Here is a 6,015-nt window from a genome sequence, read left to right as displayed (position 1 = left end):
TCAATTTACATTCCCACCAACAGTGCAAGAGGGTTCTAAGGGACAGTTTTAATTCTTCCTTTCTGATCTGTATATCATTTGTTTCTTTGTCTTGCCTTATTGACCTGGTTAGAACTTTAGGTCTATGTAGTATAAGTATGGAGAGAGTAGGCATTCTTCCCTCCTTCCCAAACTTAGTGGGGACAATTCAGCCTTTTCCCTTTAGTATGATTTTATTTGTAGGGATTTTTTTTTCTTTTGTACAAGCTGTTTATTAGTTGAGAAATTTCTCCTCTGTTCCTACATGTCTGAGAGCTTTATTCACACATTGGTGTTGAATTTTATCCAGTGCTTTTTGTGGATCAATTGGTGTGATTTTATGAGTTTTCTTCTTTAGCCTATTGATATGGTAGATTACATTCATTGATTTCTTTAATGTTGAATCAGCCTTGCACCCTTGAAATTAACCCCATTTGGTGATAATGTATAATTCCTTTTATTGTTGCTGAATTGTATTTTCTAATATTTTATGAAGGATTTGTGTATCTGTACTCTTGAGTGTGGTTTTCTTTTTGTAGTCATTACCTGGTTTTGGTATCAAGGTAATACCAATTTCATGAAATGAATTGGGAGTGTTCCCTTGCCTTCTCTTTCATTTTTTGGAAGAGATCATGTAGAATTGAGGTTAATTCTCTTCTAAGTGTTTAGTAGAATTCTGCAATGAAATCATCTGTGCCTGGAAATCTTCTGTAGGCATTTTTTAAAATAAATAAATATTTATTTATTTTTGGCTGCATTGGGTCTTCGTTGCTGCACGCAGGCTTTCTCTAGTTGTGGTGAGCAGGGGCTACTCTTCGTAGTGGTACGCAGGCTTCTCATTATGGTGGCTTCTCTTATTGCAGAGCATGGGCTGTAGGGGCATGGGCTTCAGTAGTTGTCGCACGTGGGCTCAGTAGTTGTGCCGCTTGGGCTTAGTTGCTCTGTGGCATGTGAGATCTTCCCAGACCATGGATCGAACCCATGTCCTCTGCATTGGCAGGCAGATTCTTAACCACTGAGCCACGAGGGAAGTCCCTTGGAGGCATTTTTAAATTATGAATTCAATTTCCATAATAGTTGTAGAGTTATTCAAATTATCTATTCCAAATTGTGTGAGTTGTGATAGTTTGTGTTTTTTGAGGAATTTGTCCATTTCATTTAATGTCAAGTTTATCTGTTTATCTCTGTAAAGTTATTCTTAGTTTGTTCTTATTATCATTTTCGTGGCTACTGGGCCTGTAGTGATAGCCCTTGTTTCATTTATGTTATTGGTGATTTGTTTCTTTTCTGTTATTTTTTTGGTCAGTCTTGCTAGAGGTTTTTCAATTTTGTTGACCTTTCAAAAAACCAGCTCTTGTTTCCTTGATCTCCTCTATTGTTTTTCTGTTGTAAATTTCATTGATTTCAATTCCTATCTTTATTATTGTCTTCCTTCTTTTGGCTTGGGTTTCCTTTGCTTCCTTTGGGTTTCCTTTTCTCATCTTTTTCTACATTCTTGAGTTTAGAGCTTAGATTACTAATTTGAGTTTTTTCCTGTTTTCTAACATATGCATAAAATTTCTATTAATTTCCCTCTTCATGTTGCTTTAGCTGTGTCACACAAATTCTGATGTAATTTTTATTCAGCTCAATATATTTTTTAATTTCTTTGAGACTTCTTCTTTGATCCATGGTTCATTTAGAAGTCTGTTGTTTAGTTTCTAAGTGGTTGAAGATTTTCCCATTATCTTTTTATTATCGATTTCTGGTTTGATTCCACTGTGAGTAGAGAACATATTCTATATGATTTCCATTATTTTAAATGTGTTGAAGTTTGTTTTATGGCTTAGGATATAGTCTGTCTTGAAATGTGTTTTGTGGTAACTTGATGAGAATGTGTATTCTGCTATTTATGGGTTTTATAAATGTTGATTATATCCTGTTGGCTGATAGTGTTGTTGAATTCTTCTGTATCCTTGATGAGTTTAAGTCTAGTTATTCTTTCAGTTATTGAGGTGGTGTTGAAGTCTCCAACTATAATTGTGAAATATTCTACTTCTTTATGTTCAGTCAGTTTTTGCTTCACATATTTTGCAGCTCTGCTGTTTGATGCATATGCATTTAGGATTACTATGTCTTTCTGGGCTGGCCCTTTTATCTTTATATAATGTCCTTTTTTGTGTCTGGTAATATTCTTTGGTCTGAAGTCTACTTTATGTGATGGTATTAAAACAACTGATGCTTTCTTCGATTAATGTTTAGATTGGTATTTGCTTGGTATCTATATTCGTTGGCTAGGGCTGCTATAACAAAATATCATAGACTGAGGGGCTAAAAAAATAGAACTTTATTTTCTCACAATCCTGGAGGCTAGAAGTCTGGGACCAGGTAGTAGCATGTTTGTTTATTTCTGAGGCCTCTCTCTTTTCATTATAGATAGCTACAAAGTCTCACTGTGTCTTCACTTGGTCATCCATCTGTGTATTTTTGTGTTCTAATTCCCTCTTCTTTAGGGACACCAGCCATATTGGATTAGGGCCAATCCTAATGATCCTCTTAACTTAGTTTTCTTTTTAAAGGCCCTATCTCCAAGTACTGTTACATTCTGAGATACTGCAGATTAGAACATCAGCATTTACTTGGGGCAATACAATTCAGCCCATAACAGTGTATTTTTCTATCCTTTTATTTTCAACCTGCTTATATTTGTATATTTGAAGCATAGACAACGTATAAATTGGTCATGCTTTTTAATCCACTCTTCCCATCTTTCTTCTTAAAAATATGTATTTAGACCATTTTCACTTAATGTAATTATTGATACATTAAAGTCTCCCTTTTTTTCAAATTTCATTTTATTTATTTTTTATACAGCAGGTTCTTATTAGTTATCTATTTTATACATATTAGTGTATACATGTCAATCCCAATCTCCCAATTCATCCCACCACCAACCCCCCTACCACTTTCCCCCGATTGGTGTCCATACATTTGTTCTCTACATCTGTGTCTCTATTTCTCTATGTATGTACCACATCTTCATCCATTCGTTTGTCGATGGGCATTTAGGTTGCTTCCATGACCTGGCTATACCCCCCTACCACTTTCCCCCGATTGGTGTCCATACATTTGTTCTCTACATCTGTGTCTCTATTTCTGCCCTGTAGATCCATCCACATCTCAACAAATGACGCAATTTCGTTCCTTTTTATGGCTGAGTAATATTCCATTCTATGTATGTACCACATCTTCATCCATTCGTTTGTCGATGGGCATTTAGGTTGCTTCCATGACCTGGCTATTGTAAATAGTGCTGTCTTTTTGTCTTGTTTATGGTTTCGTTTGCTGTGCAAAAGCTTTGAAGTTTCATTAGGTCCCATTTGTTTATTTTTGTTATTATTTCCGTTTGTCTAGGAGGTGGGTCAAAAAGAATCTTGTTGGGATTTATGTCATAGAATGTTCTGCCTATATTTTCCTCTAAGAGTTTTATAGTGTCAGACCTTACATTTAGGTCTTTAATCCATTTTGAGTTTCTTTTTGTGTATGGTATTAGGAATTTTTCTAATTTTAGTGTTTTACATGAACCTGTCCAGTTTTCCCAGCACCACTTATTGAAGAGGCTGTCTTTTCTCTGTTGTATATTCTTGCCTCCTTTATCAAAGATAAGGTGACCATATGTGTGTTGGTTTTTCTCCGGGCTTTCTATCCTGTTCCATGGATCTATATTTTTGTTTTTGTGCCAGTACCATACTGTCTTGATTACTATAGCTTTGTAGTATAGTCTGAAGTCCAGGAGACTGATTCCTCCAACTTCATTTTTTTTTTCTCAAGATTGCTTTGGCTATTCGGCGTCATTTGTGTTTCCATACAAACTGTGAAATTTTTGTTCTAGTTCCATAAAAAAATGCCATTGGTAATTTGATAGGGATTGCATTGAATCTGTAGATTGCTTTGGGTAGTATAGTCATTTTCACAATATTGATTCTTCCAATCCAAGAAAATGGTATATCTCTCCAACTGTTGGTATCATCTTTAATTTCTTTCATCAGTGTCTTATAGTTTTCTGCATACAGGCCTTTTGTCTCCCTTGGTAGGTTTATTCCTAGGTATTTTATTCTTTTTGTTGAAGTGGTAAATAGGAGTGTTTCCATAATTTCTCTTTCAGATTCTTCATCATTAGTGTATAGGAATGCAAGAGATTTCTGTGCATTAATTTTGTGTCCTGCTGCTTTACCAAATTCATTGATTATCTCTAGTAGTTTTCTGGTAGCATCTTTAGGATTCTCTATCTCTAGTATCTTGTCATCTGCAAAGAGTGACAGTTTTACTTCTTATTTTCCGATTTGGATTCCTTTTATTTCTTTTTCTTCTCTGATTGCTGTGGCTACAACTTCCAAAACTATGTTGAATAATACTGTTGAAAGTGGGCAATCTTGTCTTGTTCCTGATCTTAGAGGAAATGCTTTCAGTTTTTCACAGTTGAGTATGATGTTTGCTGTGGGTTTGTCATATATGGTCTTTATTATGTTGAGGTAAATTCCCTCTATTCTTACTTTCTGGAGAGTTTTTATTGTAAATGGGTGTTGAATTTTTTGAAAGCTTTTTCTGCATCTAGTGAGATGATCATATGGTTTTTATGCTTCAATTTGTTTATATGGTGTATCACATTGATTGATTTGCATATATCAAAGAATCATTGCATTCCTGGGATAAACCCCACTTGATCATGGTGTATGATCCTTTTAATGTGCTGTTGGATTCTGTTTGCTAGTATTTTGTTGAGGATTTTTGTATCTGTGTTCAATATCAGTGATATTGCCCCATAGTTTTTTTCTTTTGTGACATCATTTTGTGGTTTTTGTATCAGGGTAATGGTGGCCTTGTAGAATGAGTTTGGGAGTGTTCCTACCTCTGCTGTATTTTGGAAGATTTTGAGAAGGATGGGTGTTAGCTCTTCTCTAAATGTTTGATGGAATTTGCCTGTGAAGCCATCTGGTCCTGGGCTTTTGTTTTGGAAGATTTTTAATCACAGATTCAATTTCAGTGCTTGTGATTGTTCTGTTTATATTTTCTTTTTCTTCCTGGTTCAGTCTCGGAAGGTTGTGCTTTTTTAAGAATGTGTCCAATTCTTACAGGTTATCTATTTTATTTGCATATAGTTACTTGTAGTAATCTCTCATGATCCTTTGTATTTCTGCAGTGTCAGTTGTTACTTCTTTTCCATTTCTAATTCTGTTGATTTGAGTCTTCTCCCTTTTTTTATTGATGAGTCTGGCTAATGGTTTATTAATTTTTTTAATCTTCTCAAAGAACCACCTTTTAGTTTTATTGAACTTTGCTCTTGTTTCCCACATTTCTTTTGTCATTTATTTCTGATCTGATCTTTATGATTTCTTTCCTTCTGCTAACTTTGGGGTTTTTTTGTTCTTTATTCTCTAATTCCCTTAGGTGTAGGGTTAGGTTGTTTAAGATGTTTCTTGTTTCTTGAGGTAGGATTTAAGAATGTGTCCAATTCTTACAGGTTATCTATTTTATTTGCATATAGTTACTTGTAGTAATCTCTCATGATCCTTTGTATTTCTGCAGTGTCAGTTGTTACTTCTTTTCCATTTCTAATTCTGTTGATTTGAGTCTTCTCCCTTTTTTTATTGATGAGTCTGGCTAATGGTTTATTAATTTTTTTAATCTTCTCAAAGAACCACCTTTTAGTTTTATTGAACTTTGCTCTTGTTTCCCACATTTCTTTTGTCATTTATTTCTGATCTGATCTTTATGATTTCTTTCCTTCTGCTAACTTTGGGGTTTTTTTGTTCTTTATTCTCTAATTCCCTTAGGTGTAGGGTTAGGTTGTTTAAGATGTTTCTTGTTTCTTGAGGTAGGAATGTATTGCTATAAACTTCCTTCTTAGAACTGCTTTTGCTGCATCCCATAGGTTTTTGGTCATCGTGTTTTCATTGTCATTTGTTTCTAGGTATTTTTTGATTTCCTGTTTGATTTCTTTAGTGATCTCTTGGTTAT

Source organism: Physeter macrocephalus, chromosome 8 (genome assembly GCF_002837175.3).
Source record: "Physeter macrocephalus isolate SW-GA chromosome 8, ASM283717v5, whole genome shotgun sequence".
Taxonomy (NCBI): domain Eukaryota; kingdom Metazoa; phylum Chordata; class Mammalia; order Artiodactyla; family Physeteridae; genus Physeter; species Physeter macrocephalus.
Note: the sequence above shows the minus strand (reverse complement) of the source record.